Below are 27,409 nucleotides of genomic sequence, written 5' to 3'. Positions count from 1 at the left end.
AATCAAACAAACGCAATCGAACACAATCGAAAAATTGTGATTCAATTGTCAAACGCAAACAAATATCAATCAAATCTGAAATTCTTGGTAAAATTCGATTGACAGATCTGATTCAATTGATATTTGATTGATGTTCGATTGCGTTCGATTGATGTTCAATTGGATTCGATTGACATTTATCTTTAATTCCCTTTAGTTTTGAGTGCATTTTTTTTCCAAGCCTCTAATCCTAACGCCTTTAATTTTCGCAAACCTCTTAAAATCTCTGTGTCATGCACCCAATAATTTTTGGCCGCCTTTGACTTTATTTACGCTCAAGCTTATTTCAAAAAAGAGAAGCAGCTTTTTTTTGCAGGGTAACGTGACGGTTGTGGGTCACTGTTTATTGTCTTCCTGCAATTCATCTTGCTTAACATAACCTCTCTATAAGTAAGCAAATGTTGAACGAAAACCAAAACACAGCCAATCGAACGTATTCGAAATAGGCAAATCAAACGTATTAGTCGAATCAATCGAATACAGGCACTAATTGAACGCAATCGAATCAATCAAGAAAATGCGGTAATATTCGATTGGCATTCCATTGTGTTTGGCAATTGAATTTCAATCATTCGATTGCGTTCGATTTCGTTAAATTGATTCGGCGTTCGTATTGTTCAATTGACAATTTGGCATTCGATTCGTTCAATTGACATCGTCTGGAGCAATTTGTTATTCAACCGTCTATTCCCCTAAAAACGTCCAGCGTTAAATAAATTTGTGCAGCTAAAATGATAACGTCACAATATTGAATTGATTTTTCTTTTTAAAAAGCACAGCTGTTACCTAGGGACAAAATAATTCATTCAGTTTTGTGTACTGTCAACAGTTCTACTTGGGACGATTGGTCGAAACATGGGACTGTTGATGTCTGGCCTGTATTTTCACTTACTGTTAAATCTCTTTGACAACAAATTTGTTTTGATAACTCCACCAAGTTTATCAATCATAATTTCTGTCATAACATGTCACGATAACTTTCACTGATTTTCACATGACTTTCACTGAGGCCCTTTTTAACTTTTTGTTTTTATTCAAAATGACCGGACGCTGATTGGCAGTATAGACCTAACTCTTCATTCAAAAATTGCGCAAAGGCGGGACAAAAATCAGTATTTTTTAATTTGGAAAAAAAGCCACATAGAAGACCTTTCAAATTCATTATGTGAATAGAGCAGTAAAAAAAATACAACTTTTCTATTTTCTCTTTTTTTTTGCGAAAGTTCTAGGAATGAAAATAAAGGGATAATGATCATTGAATACTATCCACTGATGATCCGCGGCACTATCATAAAGCTAGAAACGCTTCGCGTACTCTTCGCTTGAGAAAATGATTGACGGATTGAAGTTTTTTTCCACCCGCGCGGGAGCTTGCAGGCGTTCTGCGAGCGTTCTCGGCTCAATTCTTGGACCGCACTAAAAGTGGTAGACTGACCTGTGATAGATCATTTTGATGGAAGTTTTTGGAATGTTTACAAGGCTCTTGACAGAAAATCGTTTGTTTTATTGTCAATGATGACAGTGCAGTTATTAATTTTGCTAGATCTGAGAAATTGATGTTTGTAAGTGCACTTAATAGTTTTGATTCCCATATTGAAGAATCATATTCTGGTTTTCATGTTATTAGATGCTGTTTTAGAGCTTTAGAGCTAGCCTGATTGGAGAATTAGAGAACGCCCGCCGCCTATAACCGCCTATCGCCCGATGGGATGGCAATATGTCAAATTGTCGAACAAGTGGGTGTCGAACAACTATACAGTCGAACAAGTGGATGTCAAACAAATAAATGTCAAACAACTGGTCTGTCGAACAACTAAGCGATCAGTTGTTTGACAATGCATCAGTTCAACATTTTTTAAAGTTTTGTCGAACAAATGTACCGTCGAACAAGTATACTGTCGAACAAGTGGGATTTCCTCGATGGGATTAACAAATAGCGAGTATGTAACTTGCTGCACGAGTGACGTCAAACGCTCCATCGTTTTTCCACTAATATGGTCTTCTTCGTTCCAGACATTCACATAATATGTTCCACTACAGATTTCTTTCCTATTTCTATTTAAAAGCCTACTCTTTGCAAAAGAAAAATTGTGTATTTTTTAATACGCCGTTCATTATTTTATTTATTTTATTTTAGGTTCGCTATGGTGGCCGAATTGCCGTCCCATGTTTTGTTAGATTGTCCCAAGCTAGAGCAGTTGACGGTACTGGCTGAGAGAAATAATGTGCTGGAGTAATTTGTTTTTCAATAGGCTGTCACGTTTCTCCTGAATGAATACCATGACATCTGGCTGGTGTAACCAGTTGGGTGTTTAAGATAAAAACAGCAATTATTGCTCTTTTTGGCAACTATTGCCAAAAACGGCAATTTTTTTAACGATTAAATGTCAAGTCAGCAGAAATGTGCTGTCCTTATAAAGGCAAAGACGTCAAAAGGGTTTGAAAAATGCAAAATCATATCAAGGAAAGGTTTTTCGGATCTTTAAAAGTGACTTTTTCAATTTTTCATTGCTCAATAACATGAAAAGTTCTAAAAAGAAACGTAAAAAGATCCTGTATCAATGCCAAAACACAGCTAGAAGGAGAAAACAGAACCCACGTTGTAATTTTGTTTACATAATATGACTCGATTTTGCTAGTCTGCATATTTCTGACAAAAAAATAGTTGAAAACAAAAATAAACGAGGCAAAGTGGGCCTACTAATTGTTAGGGTGTCGAATACCACATGTTCAATGATAAGATCAACTTCTTTCCAAAAACAGCAATTTTCATTTATTTGCTTTTTTACTTTTCTGCTGATTCAGCATATTATTGTTGAAAAAAATGCTGTTTTTGGCAATAGTTGCCAAAAAGAGCAATAATTGCCATTTTTATCTTAAACACCCAACTGATAACTTGCATCAAAGAGAGGCTGACATGCATTGCCCTCAAATGAATAACCTGCCTGGTCATTAAAATAGCTGAATCAAAACAAACTTGATTTACAAAATTTATGGATTGTAAATGTATATCTCCCCTAATTATAATTCATAAACAGTCCGACACAAACAATGTTGATATTCAAAAAAAAAACTTAACATCCTTACAAAAGTTGTCTTTTTGATTTCACAAACATTGTTTCAAGCATTCACTTCCACAATAGTTATGTAATTACTCTTTCAGTTAGTCCGGTTCAAGATATACACGTGTTTTTAGTCGCTTGACTGAACTGCCTACTGAAACAAATCCGGGAGTAAGTGTCAAAGCAACACATACAGCAGATTATTCTTAAAGTAAAGAAATATCTTTTGGCATTGACAGTCAATATAATATATTACATTATATTTCCTTAAGGTATGTGGAAACCTTCGTTTGGAATTTTTATCAAAAAATTTTTTTTTGTTTAATCTGATGTAAAATTTCCAGAGCTTTCCAGACATGTAATTATTGTTTATTTATTCCAAATATTTTGGATGTTATGATAGAATTTGTATCTCTTCCTTGTTTCCCTTGTTTATAAATAAAATGTCTCTCTTCTCTAGTTCAATAAGACCGCCAAACAATGTTCAAAAAAGAAGAGGGGAACATTTGTGTTTTGCCCCTTTTTATATAAGAACGGCTGCTCGAAAAGAATTTCTTAGAACAGTCAATCTTGTGACCATAATCTTTCCGTCCATAATAGAGCCCTTTAGAAGTTACCAAAACAGATGAATGTATCATAATAAGGATATATGATTTATTTCGAAATACAATAGCGAAACTTTTTAGACAAGAATAATTTCATTAAATTTTCTTGTAAAAAATGTTAGAGAGAACAGAACTTCATATTTATAACTTTTGTTGTTTGATGAATAGTTTTGTTTAATCTTTGTGCAAACAAAAGATTAAGGGGAAAACTTAAATCGATGATATCTCAAGACAGAAAATTGGGATACCTAGGGTCATTCCACGAGTAATAAGTCTCCTTATCTCTGAGCTACGGACTTCATTTTTTCTTTATTGTACTCGTGAATGATAGATCTAAAAAACTTTGCCACGTTTTTCTTTCTTTTTGCCTTAAACTAAAGTTACGACCCTTTAAAGCAAAAAATCGCTATCAATTTAATGTTTTTTGTCGTTTTTTGACGTTTTATCGAATAATTCGAAAACTAAGCGTTTAGAAAAAAAAACGTGGCAACGTTTTTTTCGTCTTTTTTTCTGGATCATGATCATAATTATAAAAAGCTTTATTAAATTGCCAACATAAGGGGACTTATCACTCTCTGAAGATGACATGGTCATTTTTCCTTTGTCACCTTTTATTTCTTTGTCAAATTGACAAAATTTAATGTTGTCATTATCATTCGATAGAGAATTTAATAAGCTTTCCAAAAATATATACTTTTACTATTGAAATATATCTGTATCGAAAGCTATTAATAAAAGAGTCAGGTGTGGTGTAGAAGGTTTCCACATACCTTAAATATAAAAATTCATATAAAAACTAGCTATTATCCATAATATAAAGATTTTCGTAGAGTTCGATAGACCTGTGAAATATAATTCTATGAATATAAAATTTTACCTAAAGTACAGTATACCCAAAATGTATTTTTTTTTAATCATTATATTTAACTCTTTTATATTTTTCAGATGTTAACTAATATGATTACCACTAAATAAACCGGGTGTCCCAGAAAAAAGTTCTGCTCTTTGAAGTGAATTTTCTCGAGTTCTATGAATTTTTAAAAGATCAATTATTTTGCATTGGAAAGAGGAAAGATAAACTTAAATTTTGAGGGGTCATTTATCAAATTTGGTCAACTAGATGAAAAATTATGCTGAAATGAATAAAAATTTCACATTTTGAAAAGGCTCAAAAACGTTGAAAATCGACCTATCAAATTTTATAACCTAATTATTACTTTTTTGCAGGAATAAAGAGTTTAAAATGGACATGAAAACAAAAAAATGCTTGAAATAATTCTCTAAAGGACTAAAAATTTTCATTTGGGTAATTTCAAATTATTTTCTATGGAATTCAGCTTCAAGTTTTGGCTTAAGGACCCCTAAAGTCAAAAATAGCGCTGATTTCATCAGTGTAGCTATTGAAGTCAAATATCGGTTGGAATTATCAAATTTTTCAGTTTTTCAGATAAATTTCTTCGTTTCGCTTAAAATCTTACTTCGTTTTTCATAAAAAGATACTTCCATTAGGTTTTTATTGGTTCAACAATGAAAATCATGCTCCGTGCAATTATGCTTCTATAATAATTTGATAGGTCGATTTTCAACGTTTTTGAGCAATTACAAAAAAAAGAATTTTTATTCATTTTGGCTTAACTTTTGATCCAGTTGACTAAATTTGATAAATGACCCCTCAAAATTTAATTTTATCCTTCCTCTTTCTAATGCAAAAGGATTGATTGTTTAGAAATTCATAGAACTGGAGAAAATTCACTTCAAAGAGCGGAACTTTTTTCTGGGACACCCGGTACAATAACAATAATTATGGAAAATGCCGTGTAACATGCATTCAATCAATCAAGCATGATGATATTCAGTGTATCGAAAGAATATGGGCATCTTTGATAATCGACTAGAGCAGAGAATCCAATGCAGTCAGTGATGTGTTTTCTCAAGCCCAATCAGATTGTATTCTACTAGCAAACAACGCATACAACACATCTGACAGGAAAAATTTTAATACTAGCACGGTTAAAAAGCCAATCAAGCTGAATCAAGAATTGTAGTTCGATTGAGATCTCAAAAGCTCCCCTGGAGGAAAAGCAGAATTTGAACCTGAAATCCTAAAACATACAACTTTCAAGAAAAAACTGTGTGTGGGCTCACAGAGCAAAGAGGTTAACTGGTGTTAGTGGAAAAAAGGCGATTAAAGTAATTTCATTTATTTTCTCAAGAAAGCTGCCTACTTTCTTGCACAAATAAAGTTGAAGGTAAAAATTTTGTTAAAGATTAGGAAACATTACTACTGAATTTACCTGAATTTACTACTATTTATTACTACTGGCTACTGGATTTTATAAAACATGAACGCTGTTCACTTAGGTAAACATTAGTTATCACCTTTAAACCCAAGGCATTTCATATGGTTTTCTTTTTATTTCACAGAACTTGCAACTTTCAATAATTTAGAACTTTACAATCATGCTTTTCCGTGTAATGATGTACCGTACATTGTTAACCATTATTACCTTATAGGAATATACTTTTGGGCAAGCAATGTAACAGAGGGATCAAAGTCCACAAGATGATACTCAAAATCCTGAAACATTACAATGCGATGAATTTTTGAAACTGGCTCAACAGAAACAATTGCAGCTACAGACTTGCGTTTATCAACACTTCAATTGTAGAATTGATTTAAAAATCAAAACGTCCATAATGGTTTTGAGGTTTCTCAATCAAGATTTCAAGAATTACTAAAAAGTAGGTTACTAATTTGAAACTAACTTTTATTCAGCAGAAAAGGGCCGAAAACACCAGGCAACTAAATTTTAAACTGAAATATATCTTGACTGAAAAGTCTGCATGCATGGCTGTAGGATGCGTTGGTCAAAACTGTCTTTAAAGCTGTCTAGATTTCTTTCAAGTTATCGTGATTTCTTTCAAACTGTCGCGTTCCCAAAAAGTGTCGTGTTCCCAGAAATTGTCGCATTCCTAGAAATTGTCGCGTTCCTAGAAATTGTTGCGTTCCCAAAAGCTGTCGTGTTCCTAGAAATTATCGCGTTTCCAAAAACTGTTGTGTTTCCAGAAATTGTCGCATTCCCAAAAGGTGTCGCGTTCTCAAAATCTGACGTGTTCCCAGCCAGAGGCTCAATCAAAATTATTTAGGGTGATTCCCAAAGAAAGGCTGGAAATAATTTCCTACACTGGAGAATAATGTGGGAAGCGCCAGTTCAGTCAAGCCTAACTGTAATTTGCAAGTCCTCTATTAAATCAAAAGCTAATGAACGATGAATCCGACAGACTATGTTTATTTAGAAATGGCGGATCAAAAGAAAGTAAAAGCGGGTTGTCATTTTGGTCAAATACTTTAATTTTTTTTCAAATCAGTTTTTTTTTTTTTTTTTTTTCTTCTTTTTATTTTACCTTTTTAACGCTTATCAATATCACATACTTTAATGGGATAAACTTTCGCGGGGATTAAATTTCCCGGATTTCACGTATTTGGGTGTCATCCGCAAAATTATATCCCAATGGAAATTTGGAAGGGTCTTATCCGCGAAATATTTCTAAACAAAACTCAAAATATATCAAATAAATACTATTTCAATGGCTACTTGCATCAAAGAAGCGCAAATAAAACGTATTTCAACAACCAACATTCATTATTTGAAAATAATTCAAAATCGTGAAAATATTGCCACCCAATAGTGCCACCCGCGAAATTAAGTCCCTGCAAAATCTTTGAATTTCGCGGATAGGCCCAACCGCGAAATTTAATTCCCGCGAAAGTTTATCCCATTAAAGTATCTCATTGTACTCTTAGGTCACCATACTTAGCTCCCATCTGACAATTATGATTTGTAATTAAATTCTTAAAATCTTTTTTATTTACTTGTTTCAGGAGCTGAAACTGCGCATCAAGCCAAAGCAATAATTTCAAATTTTGACTGAAGTCGTTGCAGCTTCTCTCGAACATGTGTTCAACTTTAAATGTACATTCATTGTACAATAAATTTTCGTGGAAAGTCTTCTTGCAGAAAAATTTGCACTGACGTTAGATGCACTTTTGCTTCATCCCTGTCGACCCCTTATCAATGTTATGTCTGGAAGAAAAAGTGTGATCCGGTTCATTCACTTCCATCGCCAATTGATATTGGATTGTATAAAGATTTTGGAGAATTGTTTCAATCAGACTATATGCTCTTTTGGGAAGTGTTTTAGAACTCGTCTCTTGCAAATCTAAAAATGGATGCAAGACAAATTTTTGCTCAGGTAAAAAGGCTGGTTCCAATTGTTGTAGGACATGCCTTTGTCAGATTGCACGAATTAGTAGGGGGAATTTTGTTCAATTTTTTGAAATTGCTCGATTGTTTTGTTAGAAGCACTTGTGAAATATTTTTGGAAACTTCAAATCTAAATTACGATGTTCCCAATTTTTTCAGACACGTTGGTGTGATTTTCGGACAAATACCTTAAAAAGTGGATAAATTTTGGCGTGGATTTAATTTGGCGATTGGCCAAAATACGATTTTTGGCGGGGATTTGATTTGGCGATAGCTATCAATTTCGTAAAATTTGGCGAGGATTTAATTTGGCGATTTGGAAATTTTGTCACACTGAAATGGGTGAAAATTACTCAAAAATATACTAAAAAGTTGTGATTTTTCACATAATTCTCTTTTTGTTAAATTTGGCGGGGATTTAATTTAGCGAATTGCCGAATTTTGAAATTTTGGCGAGGATTTAATTTGGTGAATTTTGGCCAAATTCGCCAAATTCGCCAAATTTAATCCGCACCAAAATTTATCCACTTTTTAAGGTATGTATGACGGTCTTAGGCAAAAATCATAGGGTCAAAAATTAATGAAAATTTTAGCTTGAGAAAACGGAGACATGTTTTATATTTTTGGAAAGCTCTCAAAAAATTAAGATTAGAGATATATTGCCAGTATAGGTGATTTCTGTACCTAACTCGAGATATTAACCCTTGAAAGCCAGAAACGGCTGTTTTGTCCAGTTTTTTCGCTTTTTGAAGCTCGATATCTTGAGTTAGGTCTGGTTAGGTACTGAAATCACCTATACTTGCAATATATCTCTAATCATAATTTTTTGAGAGCTTTCCAAAAATATACAACAGGTCTCCGTTTTCTCAAGCTAAAATTTTCATTAATATTTGACCCTATGATTTTTGCCTGAAACCGTCATATTTGTCCGAAAATCACATCAAAGTGTCCGAAAAAAATTGGAAACATCGTAATTTAGATTTCTCTAAGGTTGAAGTTTCCAAAAATGTGTAACAAGTGTTTCTAACAAAACAATTGAGCGATTTTACAAAATGCCCTTTACTAAATGGTGATACTGATGAATTGCAAAACCATTCAAATGACTAGGAAGAGTAATTGTTGTTAAGAATGCTTTAAATTGCTAAAGAAGATAACCCCTTAATGGGACAAAGGCGATTCTTTAAAGTTTATTAGGATTTTTGAATAAAAATATAACATATTATCTACTATTTAATCGTTTTGATACAATTTTTACGATGTAAATAATTTAGATTAACCTTTATCATCTTACAACAACAATCAACAGAGCAAAAAAAGCTTTTTATTGCCCATTTTTCTGCATATTGGGAAAATATTTGACAAATTTAAAGTTTTTACTATAACAAGCCAAGATGAAGTGCAAATTTTATTTTTTTCCTATTCTATTCACGATATTTTGTAAGGAAACTGAAGGAAAATAAGATTTTGAAGCTTAATTTTGTCGATGATGAGCATTTTTCAAATATGTAAATGAAAATAACACCATGAATAAATGCAAAATCCAAGCCTTGTTTGTAATTTTATCCAGGATGACTTCTTTAGACCAATAATCAGCAAAACAAATTCCGATCCAACGGTGTATGATAATTCTATTCTGTTCCATGGTTGAGGAAAGCTGCTCCCACACTAAATTATTACGAGTTAAATTTAGTTTTGGTAGCTTTCTGTTTTGCAGATTGGATCAATGAATGATTTCCTTCTGAGGATAAGGTCACGCAATCCCAGTTTTACTGTTTGATAAGACTAATTTATCACAGAAATCTTTTGTTTGATCCTTTGAGCCTTTCGATTTCAATACATTCTTTCTTTAAGTTAACAGAGCTGCTAATGTTGATCAAATTCCTAATTTCATTTCAGAAGAAAACAAGAAAATGGTTTGAAATTAAGGAAGCTATTAAACTCGTCGAGGGGACCCCAGACGGCGATGGTGGTGACAACGGTGTATCTATCTGTACACCAGCAACATGTTTTGTTATGACAGGAATGAGGATTGAGAGATAGTGGTTAAGACATATTGAATAACCAAGACAGATGTGTCCATCCTATGGAATTCCGGCTGAATTGAGGACAAATTAATGGTCTTTTCATGCTAATCACAAAGACCCAACAAAATTGGTATGTAGGCATATTTAATGTTTCATTAGTTTCACATCCTTTTTGAAGGTCATGCCAAGTTTTACATGTCTTATTTTTGAACAGCTTTCGATTTCAAGGCTAGCTAGCTTCTCACTCTTGATTGAGTTATGTTTTAGTTTTAGAGGCAAGTTTCTTCTTTTTCTCTCTTCAGTCGATCAGGAAGGGACTTATATCCATTCTCGACACCTTGAGAACTAATTCTCAATTTCACTTGAGCTAGAATCTGACAATTTGCGACTTTCTATGTGTTACAAAAAATTTGATACAGCCTGAAGACTTCAAAAATGGTCGAATTTCGTTGAAATATCGTACAATTGTTCCTTGGATGAACTCCTTGGGATATTTTTTTCATTTTTTGAAAATTTTGATTTTTCGAGCCTGGAGACTAGACTAACTTTAGGTCAGCCTGGAGACCTCAAAAGTGGTGCGCTTGGCTGAAATTAAGCACGCTATTCCTTGGGGCCTGGGAACTAATCTTTCGGTTTATGCTACCATTGGTATAGGCCTACAGCTGTAAATAATTTGAAGATTCTGAAGTTGAACCCAGTGCGTTGCGCACCGGCTATTTTGATTATTTGTTGCTGAGGAAAATGTGTTTTTTCCCTTTGATGCCTTTTTCAATTGAATATCAATTGTACGGGGTATTGATTTTGACTATAAGAAGTCAAAATCTATTAATTTGGAGACATGGCAATCCTGCTCTATTTGCAGAAATTGAAATTATGCCATGATTTCTTCGGGAGACTGTTCTTCCTCTCCGATTTCTTGTGTTTACAATGAAATCACATCCTTTTTCAAGGCCATGCCAAGGTTTGCCTAACTTATTTTTAAATTACCTCAATTTCAAGCATAGCAAATTTGTTATTCTTGATTAGCTTTTTTCTTTCTAGAAGCTAGATACCTTTGTTTTTCTCTTCTGTCCACGAGAAAATCACTTAAATGCATTCCTAAATTTCTTGGGAATTTATTTTGATTGTTTGACATCACAATATCAGGGGAATTACCATCTCACTTCCTTATATTGTAGAAGGAGGTGTGTTTGAAGTCCATAGACTTCTTTTTTTACGTGTTTATTTTGATGCCTTTTTTATTGGCACTTTCATTTGTCCGTTTAACTGATTTTGTTTTTCAAACATCAAAATCTATCTTACCAGAAAAATATTAAACGATCATCTGGTAATCGTTTGAAATATTTGCTTTATTTCATATTTTTACGGTGACCTTTCCACAGATAATTCAATTTCATTTTGACTATAAGAAGTCAAAATCTATTAATTTGGAGACATGGCAATCATGCTCTATTTGCAGAAATTGAAATTATGCCATGAATTCTTCGGGAAACTGTTCTTCCTCTACGATTTCTTGTGTTTACAATGAAATCACATACTTTATTATCGTAGAATTATATAATGCTTTTACGTTAGGAGTTCAAGCAGTTTCCTGTCGCACAATTTGAATTTTTGTGTGATCTTCTTCTCATTAAATTGCAAAATTCTAATTTTGCTCCTCGATTAGACACATTTGTCAACGTTATCTCTTTATGTTGATCTTTGTTTTCGGAGATCTTTCGGAATATAAAAGTTTATTGATTCTGTAATGTTAACTTCTAATGATAATTAAAATTCAAATTTTTTTTCAGAAATTTAAATTTTCTCTAGAATGGTTTGAAAGAAATGCAGTTTCAACCCGCCCAGGGGACCCCGGAAGGGTCTAAATATGGAGTTGCGATCCAGGCGGATAACTTAGCAATAGAAACAACATTGGTGATTTGGCAGTTTGTATCTAAAAGATAAAGATCGTGACATGTGGATCAACCAAACCACTTGTTTTCTATGGAATTATTGGTTGTATTGGGGACGAGGATGGTTCTTTTATGCTGATCACCAACACTTATCAAAGTTGCACCATCCATCAACAAATTTATACTTCATGGAAATTTATGCAGATTTGATCAAATAAGAAGGAACCTAAAAATATGTGTTTCATTAGTCTCACTTCCTTTTTCAAGGCTATGCGAAGTTTGGCCTAACTTATCTTTATATTACCTCAATTCCAAGCATAGCAAATTTGTTATTCTTGATTAGCTTTTTTTTTTCTTTCCAGAAGCTAGATACCTGTGTTTTTCTCTTCTGTCTACGAGAAAATCACTTAAATTTATTCCTAAATTTCTTGGGAATTCATTTTGATTGTTTGACATCACAATATCAGGTGGTGAATTACTATCTCACTTCCTTATATTGTAGAAGGAGGTGTGTTTGAAGTCCATAGACTTCTTTTTTTACGTGTTTATTTTGATGCCTTTTTTATTGGCACTTTCATTTGTCCGTTTAACTGATTTTGTTTTTCAAACATCAAAATCTATCTTACCAGAAAAATATTAAACGATCATCTGGTAATCGTTTGAAATATTTGCTTTATTTCATATTTTTACGGTGACCTTTCCGCAGATAATTCAATTTCATTTTGACTATAAGAAGTCAAAATCTATTAATTTGGAGACATGGCAATCCTGCTCTATTGCAGAAATTGAAATTATGCCATGATTTCTTCGGGAGACTGTTCTTCCTCTCCGATTTCTTGTGTTTACAATGAAATCACATCCTTTTTCAAGGCCATGCCAAGGTTTGCCTAACTTATTTTTAAATTACCTCAATTTCAAGCATAGCAAATTTGTTATTCTTGATTAGCTTTTTTCTTTCTAGAAGCTAGATACCTTTGTTTTTCTCTTTTGTCCACGAGAAAATCACTTAAATTTATTCCTAAATTTCTTGGGAATTTATTTTGATTGTTTGACATCACAATATCAGGTGGTGAATTACCATCTCACTTCCTTATATTGTAGAAGGAGGTGTGTTTGAAGTCCATAGACTTCTTTTTTTACGTGTTTATTTTGATGCCTTTTTTATTGGCACTTTCATTTGTCCGTTTAACTGATTTTGTTTTTCAAACATCAAAATCTATCTTACCAGAAAAATATTAAACGATCATCTGGTAATCGTTTGAAATATTTGCTTTATTTCATATTTTTACGGTGACCTTTCCGCAGATAATTCAATTTCATTTTGACTATAAGAAGTCAAAATCTATTAATTTGGAGACATGGCAATCCTGCTCTATTTGCAGAAATTGAAATTATGCCATGAATTCTTCGGGAAACTGTTCTTCCTCTACGATTTCTTGTGTTTACAATGAAATCACATACTTTATTATCGTAGAATTATATAATGCTTTTACGTTAGGAGTTGAAGCAGTTTCCTGTCGCACAATTTGAATTTTTGTGTGATCTTCTTCTTCTCATTAAATTGCAAAATTCTAATTTTGCTCCTCGATTAGACACATTTGTCAACGTTATCTCTTTATGTTGATCTTTGTTTTCGGAGATCTTACGGAATATAAAAGTTTATTGATTCTGTAATGTTAACTTCTAATGATAATTAAAATTCAATTTTTTTTCAGAAATTTAAATTTTCTCTAGAATGGTTTGAAAGAAATGCAGTTTCAACCCGCCCAGGGGACCCCGGAAGGGTCTAAATATGGAGTTGCGATCCAGGCGGATAACTTAGCAATAGAAACAACATTGGTGATTGGCAGTTTGTATCTAAAAAATAAGATCGTGACATGTGGATCAACCAAACCACTTGTTTTCTATGGAATTATTGGTTGTATTGGGGACGAGAGGATGGTTCTTTCATGCTGATCACCAACACTTATCAAAGTTGCACCATCCATCAACAAATTTATACTTCATGGAAATTTATGCAGATTTGATCAAATAAGAAGGAACCTAAAAATATGTGTTTCATTAGTCTCACTTCCTTTTTCAAGGCTATGCGAAGTTTGGCCTAACTTATCTTTATATTACCTCAATTTCAAGCATAGCAAATTTGTTATTCTTGATTAGTTTTTTTTTCTTTCCAGAAGCTAGATACTATTGTTTTTCTCTTTTGTCCACGAGAAAATCACTTAAATTTATTCCTAAATTTCTTTGGAATTCATTTTGATTGTTTGACATCACAATATCAGGTGGTGAATTACTATCTCACTTCCTTATATTGTAGAAGGAGGTGTGTTTGAAGTCCATAGACTTCTTTTTTTACGTGTTTATTTTGATGCCTTTTTTATTGGCATTTTCATTTGTCCGTTTAACTGATTTTGGTTTTCAAACATCAAAATCTATCTTACCAGAAAAATATTAAACGATCATCTGGTAATCGTTTGAAATATTTGCTTTATTTCATATTTTTACGGTGACCTTTCCGCAGATAATTCAATTTCATTTTGACTATAAGAAGTCAAAATCTATTAATTTGGAGACATGGCAATCCTGCTCTATTTGCAGAAATTGAAATTATGCCATGATTTCTTCGGGAAACTGTTCTTCCTCTACGATTTCTTGTGTTTACAATGAAATCACATCCTTTTTCAAGGCCATGCCAAGGTTTGCCTAACTTATTTTTAAATTACCTCAATTTCAAGCATAGCAAATTTGTTATTCTTGATTAGCTTTTTTCTTTCTAGAAGCTAGATACCTTTGTTTTTCTCTTCTGTCCACGAGAAAATCACTTAAATGCATTCCTAAATTTCTTGGGAATTTATTTTGATTGTTTGACATCACAATATCAGGTGGTGAATTACCATCTCACTTCCTTATATTGTAGAAGGAGGTGTGTTTGAAGTCCATAGACTTCTTTTTTTACGTGTTTATTTTGATGCCTTTTTTATTGGCACTTTCATTTGTCCGTTTAACTGATTTTGTTTTTCAAACATCAAAATCTATCTTACCAGAAAAATATTAAACGATCATCTGGTAATCGTTTGAAATATTTGCTTTATTTCATATTTTTACGGTGACCTTTCCGCAGATAATTCAATTTCATTTTGACTATAAGAAGTCAAAATCTATTAATTTGGAGACATGGCAATCCTGCTCTATTTGCAGAAATTGAAATTATGCCATGATTTCTTCGGGAAACTGTTCTTCCTCTACGATTTCTTGTGTTTACAATGAAATCACATACTTTATTATCGTAGAATTATATAATGCTTTTACGTTAGGAGTTCAAGCAGTTTCCTGTCGCACAATTTGAATTTTTGTGTGATCTTCTTCTTCTCATTAAATTGCAAAATTCTAATTTTGCTCCTCGATTAGACACATTTGTCAACGTTATCTCTTTATGTTGATCTTTGTTTTCGGAGATCTTTCGGAATATAAAAGTTTATTGATTCTGTAATGTTAACTTCTAATGATAATTAAAATTCAATTTTTTTTTCAGAAATTTAAATTTTCTCTAGAATGGTTTGAAAGAAATGCAGTTTCAACCCGCCCAGGGGACCCCGGAAGGGTCTAAATATGGAGTTGCGATCCAGGCGGATAACTTAGCAATAGAAACAACATTGGTGATTTGGCAGTTTGTATCTAAAAGATAAAGATCGTGACATGTGGATCAACCAAACCACTTGTTTTCTATGGAATTATTGGTTGTATTGGGGACGAGAGGATGGTTCTTTCATGCTGATCACCAACCACTTATCAAAGTTGCACCATCCATCAACAAATTTATACTTCATGGAAATTTATGCAGATTTGATCAAATAAGAAGGAACCTAAAAATATGTGTTTCATTAGTCTCACTTCCTTTTTCAAGGCTATGCGAAGTTTGGCCTAACTTATCTTTATATTACCTCAATTTCAAGCATAGCAAATTTGTTATTCTTGATTAGTTTTTTTTTTTCTTTCCAGAAGCTAGATACCTTTGTTTTTCTCTTTTGTCCACGAGAAAATCACTTAAATTTATTCCTAAATTTCTTGGGAATTCATTTTGATTGTTTGACATCACAATATCAGGTGGTGAATTACTATCTCACTTCCTTATATTGTAGAAGGAGGTGTGTTTGAAGTCCATAGACTTCTTTTTTTACGTGTTTATTTTGATGCCTTTTTTATTGGCATTTTCATTTGTCCGTTTAACTGATTTTGGTTTTCAAACATCAAAATCTATCTTACCAGAAAAATATTAAACGATCATCTGGTAATCGTTTGAAATATTTGCTTTATTTCATATTTTTACGGTGACCTTTCCGCAGATAATTCAATTTCATTTTGACTATAAGAAGTCAAAATCTATTAATTTGGAGACATGGCAATCCTGCTCTATTTGCAGAAATTGAAATTATGCCATGATTTCTTCGGGAGACTGTTCTTCCTCTCCGATTTCTTGTGTTTACAATGAAATCACATCCTTTTTCAAGGCCATGCCAAGGTTTGCCTAACTTATTTTTAAATTACCTCAATTTCAAGCATAGCAAATTTGTTATTCTTGATTAGCTTTTTTCTTTCTAGAAGCTAGATACCTTTGTTTTTCTCTTCTGTCCACGAGATAATCACTTAAATGCATTCCTAAATTTCTTGGGAATTTATTTTGATTGTTTGACATCACAATATCAGGTGGTGAATTACCATCTCACTTCCTTATATTGTAGAAGGAGGTGTGTTTGAAGTCCGTAGACTTCTTTTTTTACGTGTTTATTTTGATGCCTTTTTTATTGGCACTTTCATTTGTCCGTTTAACTGATTTTGGTTTTCAAACATCAAAATCTATCTTACCAGAAAAATATTAAACGATCATCTGGTAATCGTTTGAAATATTTGCTTTATTTCATATTTTTACGGTGACCTTTCCGCAGATAATTCAATTTCATTTTGACTATAAGAAGTCAAAATCTATTAATTTGGAGACATGGCAATCCTGCTCTATTTGCAGAAATTGAAATTATGCCATGAATTCTTCGGGAAACTGTTCTTCCTCTACGATTTCTTGTGTTTACAATGAAATCACATACTTTATTATCGTAGAATTATATAATGCTTTTACGTTAGGAGTTCAAGCAGTTTCCTGTCGCACAATTTGAATTTTTGTGTGATCTTCTTCTTCTCATTAAATTGCAAAATTCTAATTTTGCTCCTCGATTAGACACATTTGTCAACGTTATCCCTTTATGTTGATCTTTGTTTTCGGAGATCTTACGGAATATAAAAGTTTATTGATTCTGTAATGTTAACTTCTAATGATAATTAAAATTCAAATTTTTTTCAGAAATTTAAATTTTCTCTAGAATGGTTTGAAAGAAATGCAGTTTCAACCCGCCCAGGGGACCCCGGAAGGGTCTAAATATGGAGTTGCGATCCAGGCGGATAACTTAGCAATAGAAACAACATTGGTGATTTGGCAGTTTGTATCTAAAAGATAAAGATCGTGACATGTGGATCAACCAAACCACTTGTTTTCTATGGAATTATTGGTTGTATTGGGGACGAGAGGATGGTTCTTTCATGCTGATCACCAACACTTATCAAAGTTGCACCATCCATCAACAAATTTATACTTAATGGAAATTTATGCAGATTTGATCAAATAAGAAGGAACCTAAAAATATGTGTTTCATTAGTCTCACTTCCTTTTTCAAGGCTATGCGAAGTTTGGCCTAACTTATCTTTATATTACCTCAATTTCAAGCATAGCAAATTTGTTATTCTTGATTAGCTTTTTTTTTTTCTTTCCAGAAGCTAGATACCTTTGTTTTTCTCTTTTGTCCACGAGAAAATCACTTAAATTTATTCCTAAATTTCTTGGGAATTCATTTTGATTGTTTGACATCACAATATCAGGTGGTGAATTACTATCTCACTTCCTTATATTGTAGAAGGAGGTGTGTTTGAAGTCCATAGACTTCTTTTTTTACGTGTTTATTTTGATGCCTTTTTTATTGGCATTTTCATTTGTCCGTTTAACTGATTTTGGTTTTCAAACATCAAAATCTATCTTACCAGAAAAATATTAAACGATCATCTGGTAATCGTTTGAAATATTTGCTTTATTTCATATTTTTACGGTGACCTTTCCGCAGATAATTCAATTTCATTTTGACTATAAGAAGTCAAAATCTATTAATTTGGAGACATGGCAATCCTGCTCTATTTGCAGAAATTGAAATTATGCCATGATTTCTTCGGGAGACTGTTCTTCCTCTCGATTTCTTGTGTTTACAATGAAATCACATCCTTTTTCAAGGCCATGCCAAGGTTTGCCTAACTTATTTTTAAATTACCTCAATTTCAAGCATAGCAAATTTGTTATTCTTGATTAGCTTTTTTCTTTCTAGAAGCTAGATACCTTTGTTTTCTCTTCTGTCCACGAGAAAATCACTTAAATTTATTCCTAAATTTCTTGGGAATTATTTTGATTGTTTGACATCACAATATCAGGTGGTGAATTACTATCTCACTTCCTATATTGTAGAAGGAGGTGTGTTTGAAGTCCATAGACTTCGTTTTTTACGTGTTTATTTTGAGCCTTTTTTATTGGCATTTTCATTTGTCCGTTTAACGGATTTTGGTTTAAACATCAAATCTATCTTACCAGAAATATTAAAAAACGATCATCATGGTAATCGTTGGAAATATTTGCTTTATTTCATATTTTTACGGTGACCTTTCCGCAGATATTCAATTTCATTTGACTATAAGAAGTCAAAATCTATTAATTTGGAGACATGGCAATCCTGTCTAAATTTGCAGAAATTGAAATTATGCCATGATTCTTCGGGAGACTGTTCTTCCTCTCCCGATTCTTGTGTTTACAATGAAATCACATCCTTTTTCAAGGCATGCCAAGGTTTTGTAACTTATTTTAAATTACCTCAATTTCAAGCATAGCAAATTTGTTATTCTTGATTAGCTTTTTTCTTTTAGAAGCTAGAACCTTTTTTTCTCTTCTGTCCACGAAAAATCACTTAAATGCATTCCTAAATTTCTTGGGATTTATTTTGATTGTCTTGACACATCACAATATCAGGTGGTGAATTACCATCTCACTTCCTTATATTGTAGAAGGAGGTGTGTTTGAAGTCCATAGACTTCTTTTTTTACGTGTTTATTTTGATGCCTTTTTTATTGGCATTTTCATTTGTCCGTTTAACTGATTTTGGTTTTCAAACATCAAAATCTATCTTACCAAAAAATATTAAACGATCATCTGGTAATCGTTTGAAATATTTGCTTTATTTCATATTTTTACGTGACCTTTCCGCAGATAATCAATTTCATTTTGACTATAAAAGTCAAAATCTATTAATTTGGAGACATGGCAATCCTGCTCTATTGCAGAAATTGAAATTATGCCATGAATTCCTTCGGGAAATGTTCTTCCTCTACGATTTCTTGTGTTTACAATGAATCACATACTTTATTATCGTAGAATTATATCATGCTTTTTACGTTAGGAGTTGAAGCAGTTTCCTGTCGCACAATTTGAATTTTGTGTGATCTTCATCTTCTCATTAAATTGCAAAATTCTAATTTTGCTCTCGATTAGACACATTTGTCAACGTTATCTCTTTATGTGATCTTTGTTTTCGGAGATCTTACGGAATATAAAAGTTTATTGATTCTGTAATGTTAACTTCTAATGATAATTAAAATTCAAATTTTTTTTCACAGAAATTTAAGATTTTCTCTAGAATGGTTTGAAAGAAATGCAGTTTCAACCCGCCCAGGGACCCCGAAGGGTCTAAATATGGAGTTGCGATCCAGGCGGTATAAATAGGCAAAGAAGAAACAACATGGTGATTGGCAGTTTGTATCTAAAAGATAAGATCGTGACATGTGGATCAACCAAACCACTTGTTTTCTATGAATTATTGGTTGTATTATGGGACGAGAGGATGGTTCTTTCAATGCTGATCACCAACACTTATCAAAGTTGCACCATATCAACAAATTTATATCATGGGAAATTTATGCAGATTTGATCAAATAAGAAGGAACCTAAAAATATGTGTTTCATTAGTCTCACTTCCTTTTTCAAGGCTATGCGAAGTTTGCCTAACTTATCTTTATATTACCTAATGTCAATTTCAAGCATAGGAATTTGTTATTTTGATAGTTTTTTTTCTTTCCAGAAGCTAGATACCTTTGTTTTCTCTTTTGTCCACGAGAAATCACTTAAATTTATTCCTAAATTTCTTGGGAATTCATTTTGATTGTTTGACATCACAATATCAGGTGGTGAATTACTATCTCACTTCCTTATATTGTAGAAGGTGTGTTTGAATCCATAGACTTCTTTTTTTACGTGTTATTTTTGATGCCTTTTTTATTGGCATTTTCATTGTCCGTTTTAACTGATTTTGGTTTTCAAACATCAAAATCTATCTTACCAGAAAAATATTAAACGATCATCTGGTAATCGTTTGAAATATTGCTTATTTCATATTTTTTACGGTGACCTTTCCGCAGATAATTCAATTTCATTTTGACTATAAGAAGTCAAAATCTATTAATTTGGAGACATGGCAATCCTGCTCTATTTGCAGAAATTGAAATTATGCCATGATTTTNATCTGGTAATCGTTTGAAATATTTGCTTTATTTCATATTTTTACGGTGACCTTCCACAGATAATTCAAATTCATTTGACTATAAGAAGTCAAAATCTATTATTGGAGACATGCATCCTGCGCTATTTGCAGAAATGAAATTAGGCCATGATTTCTTCGGGAAACTGTTCTTCCTCTAAACGATTTCTTGTGTTTACATGAAATCAGATACTTTTTTATCGTAGAATTATATGCTTTTACGTTAGGAGTCAAGCAGTTTCCTGTCGCACAATTTGAATGTTTTGTGTGATCTTCTTCTTCTCATTTAATTGCAAAATACTAATTTTGCTCCTCGATTAGACAAATTTGTCAACGTCATCTCTTTATGTTGATCTTTGTTTTCGGAGATCTTTCAGAATATAAAACTTTATTGATTCTGTAATGTTAACTTCTAATGATAATTAAAATTCAAATTTTATTTTAGAAATTGACTTTTTCTCTAGAATGGTTTGAAAGAAATGCAGTTTTGACCCGCCCAGGGGACCCCAGAGGGTCTAAATATGGAGTTGCGATCCAGGCGGATAACTTAGCAATAGAAACAACATTGGTGATTTGGCAGTTTGTATCTAAAAGAGGAAGATCGTGACATGTGGAACAACCAAAACATTGTTTCCTATGGAATTATTGGTTGTATTGGGGACGAGAGGATGGTCTTTTCATGCTGATCACCAACACTTATCAAAGTTGCACCATCCATCAACAAATGTACACTTCATGGATTTTTATGCAGATTTTATCAAATAAGATGGAACCTAAAAATTTATGCTAAATTGTTGACACATATATGTTTAATTAGTCTCACATCCTTTTTCAAGGCCATGCCAAGTTTTGGCTAACTTATTTTTAAAATACCTCAATTTCAAGCATAGCAAATTTGTTATTCTTGATTAGCTTATTTTTTTCTTTCTAGAAGCTAAATACCTTTGTTTTTCTCTTCTGTCCACGAGAAAATCACTTAAATACATTCCTAAATTTCTTGGGAATTCATTTTGATTGTTTGACATCACAATAACAGGTGGTGAATTACTATCTCACTTCCTTATATTGTAGAAGGAGGTGTGTTTGAAGTCCATAGACTTCTTTTTACGTGTTTATTTTGATGCCTTTTTTATTGGCATTTTCATTTGTCCGTTGAACTGATTTTGGTTTTCAAACATCAAAATCTATCTTACCAGAAAATTTTTAACGATCATCTGGTAATCGTTTGAAATATTTGCTTTATTTCATATTTTTACGGTGACCTTTCCACAGATAATTCAAATTCATTTTGACTATAAGAAGTCAAAATCTATTAATTTGGAGACATGGCAATCCTGCTCTATTTGCAGAAATTGAAATTATGCCATGATTTCTTCGGGAAACTGTTCTTCCTCTACGATTTCTTGTGTTTACAATGAAATCAGATACTTTATTATCGTATAATGCTTTTACGTTAGGAGTTCAAGCAGTTTCCTGTCGCACAATTTGAATTTTTGTGTGATCTTCTTCTTCTCATTAAATTGCAAAATACTAATTTTGCTCCTCGATTAGACAAATTTGTCAACGTCATCTCTTTATGTTGATCTTTGTTTTCGGAGATCTTTCAGAATATAAAACTTTATTGATTCTGTAATGTTAACTTCTAATGATAATTAAAATTCAAATTTTTATTTTAGAAATTGACTTTTTCTCTAGAATGGTTTGAAAGAAATGCAGTTTTGACCCGCCCAGGGGACCCCAGAGGGTCTAAATATGGAGTTGCGATCCAGGCGGATAACTTAGCAATAGAAACAACATTGGTGATTTGGCAGTTTGTATCTAAAAGAGGAAGATCGTGACATGTGGAACAACCAAAACACTTGTTTCCTATGGAATTATTGGTTGTATTGGGGACGAGAGGATGGTCTTTTCATGCTGATCACCAACACTTATCAAAGTTGCACCATCCATCAACAAATGTACACTTCATGGATTTTTATGCAGATTTTATCAAATAAGATGGAACCTAAAAATTTATGCTAAATTGTTGACACATATATGTTTAATTAGTCTCACATCCTTTTTCAAGGCCATGCCAAGTTTTGGCTAACTTATTTTTAAAATACCTCAATTTCAAGCATAGCAAATTTGTTATTCTTGATTAGCTTATTTTTTTCTTTCTAGAAGCTAAATACCTTTGTTTTTCTCTTCTGTCCACGAGAAAATCACTTAAATACATTCCTAAATTTCTTGGGAATTCATTTTGATTGTTTGACATCACAATAACAGGTGGTGAATTACTATCTCACTTCCTTATATTGTAGAAGGAGGTGTGTTTGAAGTCCATAGACTTCTTTTTACGTGTTTTTTTTATGCCTTTTTTATTGGCATTTTCATTTGTCCGTTGAACTGATTTTGGTTTTCAAACATCAAAATCTATCTTACCAGAAAAATATTAAACGATCATCTGGTAATCGTTTGAAATATTTGCTTTATTTCATATTTTTACGGTGACCTTTCCACAGATAATTCAAATTCATTTTGACTATAAGAAGTCAAAATCTATTAATTTGGAGACATGGCAATCCTGCTCTATTTGCAGAAATTGAAATTATGCCATGATTTCTTCGGGAAACTGTTCTTCCTCTACGATTTCTTGTGTTTACAATGAAATCACATACTTTTTTATCGTAGAATTATATAATGCTTTTACGTTAGGAGTTCAAGCAGTTTCCTGTCGCACAATTTGAATTTTTGTGTGATCTTCTTCTTCTCATTAAATTGCAAAATACTAATTTTGCTCCTCGATTAGACAAATTTGTCAACGTCATCTCTTTATGTTGATCTTTGTTTTCGGAGATCTTTCAGAATATAAAACTTTATTGATTCTGTAATGTTAACTTCTAATGATAATTAAAATTCAAATTTTATTTTAGAAATTGACTTTTTCTCTAGAATGGTTTGAAAGAAATGCAGTTTTGACCCGCCCAGGGGACCCCAGAGGGTCTAAATATGGAGTTGCGATCCAGGCGGATAACAATAGAAACAACATTGGTGATTTGGCAGTTTGTATCTAAAAGAGGAAGATCGTGACATGTGGAACAACCAAAACACTTGTTTCCTATGGAATTATTGGTTGTATTGGGGACGAGAGGATGGTCTTTTCATGCTGATCACCAACACTTATCAAAGTTGCACCATCCATCAACAAATGTACACTTCATGGATTTTTATGCAGATTTTATCAAATAAGATGGAACCTAAAAATTTATGCTAAATTGTTGACACATATATGTTTAATTAGTCTCACATCCTTTTTCAAGGCCATGCCAAGTTTTGGCTAACTTATTTTTAAAAAACCTCAATTTCAAGCATAGCAAATTTGTTATTCTTGATTAGCTTATTTTTTTCTTTCTAGAAGCTAAATACCTTTGTTTTTCTCTTCTGTCCACGAGAAAATCACTTAAATACATTCCTAAATTTCTTGGGAATTCATTTTGATTGTTTGACATCACAATAACAGGTGGTGAATTACTATCTCACTTCCTTATATTGTAGAAGGAGGTGTGTTTGAAGTCCATAGACTTCTTTTTACGTGTTTATTTTGATGCCTTTTTTATTGGCATTTTCATTTGTCCGTTGAACTGATTTTGGTTTTCAAACATCAAAATCTATCTTACCAGAAAAATATTAAACGATCATCTGGTAATCGTTTGAAATATTTGCTTTATTTCATATTTTTACGGTGACCTTTCCACAGATAATTCAAATTCATTTTGACTATAAGAAGTCAAAATCTATTAATTTGGAGACATGGCAATCCTGCTCTATTTGCAGAAATTGAAATTATGCCATGATTTCTTCGGGAAACTGTTCTTCCTCTACGATTTCTTGTGTTTACAATGAAATCAGATACTTTTTTATCGTAGAATTATATAATGCTTTTACGTTAGGAGTTCAAGCAGTTTCCTGTCGCACAATTTGAATTTTTGTGTGATCTTCTTCTTCTCATTAAATTGCAAAATACTAATTTTGCTCCTCGATTAGAAAAATTTTCAACGTCATCTCTTTATGTTGATCTTTGTTTTCGGAGATCTTTCAGAATATAAAACTTTATTGATTCTGTAATGTTAACTTCTAATGATAATTAAAATTCAAATTTTATTTTAGAAATTGACTTTTTCTCTAGAATGGTTTGAAAGAAATGCAGTTTTGACCCGCCCAGGGGACCCCAGAGGGTCTAAATATGGAGTTGCGATCCAGGCGGATAACTTAGCAATAGAAACAACATTGGTGATTTGGCAGTTTGTATCTAAAAGAGGAAGATCGTGACATGTGGAACAACCAAAACACTTGTTTCCTATGGAATTATTGGTTGTATTGGGGACGAGAGGATGGTTTTTCATGCTGATCACCAACACTTATCAAAGTTGCACCATCCATCAACAAATGTACACTTCATGGATTTTTATGCAGATTTTATCAAATAAGATGGAACCTAAAAATTTATGCTAAATTATTGGTAAATATGTATTTAATTAGTCTCACATCCTTTTTCAAGGCCATGCCAAGTTTTGCCTAACTTATTTTTAAAATACCTCAATTTCAAGCATAGCAAATTTGTTATTCTTGATTAGCTTATTTTTTTCTTTCTAGAAGCTAGATACCTTTGTTTTTCTCTCTCTGTCCACGAGAAAATCACTTAAATACATTCCTAAATTTCTTGGGAATTCATTTTGATTGTTTGACATCACAATAACAGGTGGTGAATTACTATCTCACTTCCTTATATTGTAGAAGGAGGTGTGTTTGAAGTCCATAGACTTCTTTTTACGTGTTTATTTTGATGCCTTTTTTATTGGCATTTTCATTTGTCCGTTGAACTGATTTTGGTTTTCAAACATCAAAATCTATCTTACCAGAAAAATATTAAACGATCATCTGGTAATCGTTTGAAATATTTGCTTTATTTCATATTTTTACGGTGACCTTTCCACAGATAATTCAAATTCATTTTGACTATAAGAAGTCAAAATCTATTAATTTGGAGACATGGCAATCCTGCTCTATTTGCAGAAATTGAAATTATGCCATGATTTCTTCGGGAAACTGTTCTTCCTCTACGATTCTTGTGTTTACAATGAAATCAGATACTTTTTTATCGTAGAATTATATAATGCTTTTACGTTAGGAGTTCAAGCAGTTTCCTGTCGCACAATTTGAATTTTTGTGTGATCTTCTTCTTCTCATTAAATTGCAAAATACTAATTTTGCTCCTCGATTAGAAAAATTTTCAACGTCATCTCTTTATGTTGATCTTTGTTTTCGGAGATCTTTCAGAATATAAAACTTTATTGATTCTGTAATGTTAACTTCTAATGATAATTAAAATTCAAATTTTATTTTAGAAATTGACTTTTTCTCTAGAATGGTTTGAAAGAAATGCAGTTTTGACCCGCCCAGGGGACCCCAGAGGGTCTAAATATGGAGTTGCGATCCAGGCGGATAACTTAGCAATAGAAACAACATTGGTGATTTGGCAGTTTGTATCTAAAAGAGGAAGATCGTGACATGTGGAACAACCAAAACACTTGTTTCCTATGGAATTATTGGTTGTATTGGGGACGAGAGGATGGTCTTTTTCATGCTGATCACCAACACTTATCAAAGTTGCACCATCCATCAACAATTTACACTTCATGGATTTTTATGCAGATTTTATCAAATAAGATGGAACCTAAAGATTTATGCTAAACTGTTGGTAAATATGTATTTAATTAGTCTCACATCCTTTTTCAAGGCCATGCCAAGTTTTGCCTAACTTATTTTTAAAATACCTCAATTTCAAGCATAGCAAATTTGTTATTCTTGATTAGCTTATTTTTTTTCTTTCTAGAAGCTAGATACCTTTGTTTTTCTCTTCTGTCCACGAGAAAATCACTTAAATACATTCCTAAATTTCTTGGGAATTCATTTTGATTGTTTGACATCACAATATCAGGTGGTAAATTACTATCTCACTTCCTTATATTGTAGAAGGAGGTGTGTTTGAAGTCCATAGACTTCTTTTTACGTGTTTATTTTTGATGCCTTTTTTATTGGCATTTTCATTTGTCCGTTGAACTGATTTTGGTTTTCAAACATCAAAATCTATCTTACCAGAAAAATATTAAACGATCATCTGGTAATCGTTTGAAATATTTGCTTTATTTCATATTTTTACGGTGACCTTTCCACAGATAATTCAAATTCATTTTGACTATAAGAAGTCAAAATCTATTAATTTGGAGACATGGCAATCCTGCTCTATTTGCAGAAATTGAAATTATGCCATGATTTCTTCGGGAAACTGTTCTTCCTCTACGATTTCTTGTGTTTACAATGAAATCAGATACTTTTTTATCGTAGAATTATATAATGCTTTTACGTTAGGAGTTCAAGCAGTTTCCTGTCGCACAATTTGAATTTTTGTGTGATCTTCTTCTTCTCATTAAATTGCAAAATACTAATTTTGCTCCTCGATTAGACAAATTTGTCAACGTCATCTCTTTATGTTGATCTTTGTTTTCGGAGATCTTTCAGAATATAAAAGTTTATTGATTCTGTAATGTTAACTTCTAATGATAATTAAATTCAAATTTTATTTTAGAAATTGACTTTTTCTCTAGAATGGTTTGAAAAGAATGCAGTTTTGACCCGCCCAGGGGACCCCAGAGGGTCTAAATATGGAGTTGCGATCCAGGCGGATAACTTAGCAATAGAAACAACATTGGTGATTTGGCAGTTTGTATCTAAAAGAGGAAGATCGTGACATGTGGAACAACCAAAACACTTGTTTCCTATGGAATTATTGGTTGTATTGGGGACGAGA

At 32.6% G+C, this 27,409-nt stretch overlaps 2 long non-coding RNA genes across 3 annotated transcripts; both read left to right on the top strand.

Annotated features, from left to right (window-relative positions):
* The first annotated feature begins 5,306 nt into the window (after positions 1-5,306).
* Positions 5,307-12,122, top strand: LOC136803645 (uncharacterized). Of its 2 annotated transcripts, XR_010846174.1 has the most exons (5): positions 5,307-5,955; positions 6,221-6,448; positions 7,590-7,960; positions 9,868-10,125; positions 11,805-12,122. It is a non-coding gene; the product is annotated as an uncharacterized lncRNA (long non-coding RNA). The 2 variants fall into 2 exon arrangements; XR_010846173.1 differs by lacking the exons at positions 9,868-10,125; positions 11,805-12,122 and having other exon boundaries at positions 5,309-5,955; positions 7,590-9,580.
* A 9,867-nt stretch (positions 12,123-21,989) lies between these two features.
* On the top strand, positions 21,990-26,061 carry LOC136803644 (uncharacterized). Its single transcript, XR_010846172.1, has 2 exons — positions 21,990-25,060; positions 25,966-26,061. It is a non-coding gene; the product is annotated as an uncharacterized lncRNA (long non-coding RNA).
* The last annotated feature ends 1,348 nt before the right edge of the window (positions 26,062-27,409 follow it).

Source organism: Clytia hemisphaerica, unplaced genomic scaffold (assembly GCF_902728285.1).
Source record: "Clytia hemisphaerica strain Z4C2 unplaced genomic scaffold, Clytia hemisphaerica genome assembly, whole genome shotgun sequence".
Taxonomy (NCBI): domain Eukaryota; kingdom Metazoa; phylum Cnidaria; class Hydrozoa; order Leptothecata; family Clytiidae; genus Clytia; species Clytia hemisphaerica.
The sequence above is the reverse complement of the archived record's forward strand: the minus strand, read 5'-3'. Positions and strand labels throughout refer to the sequence as shown.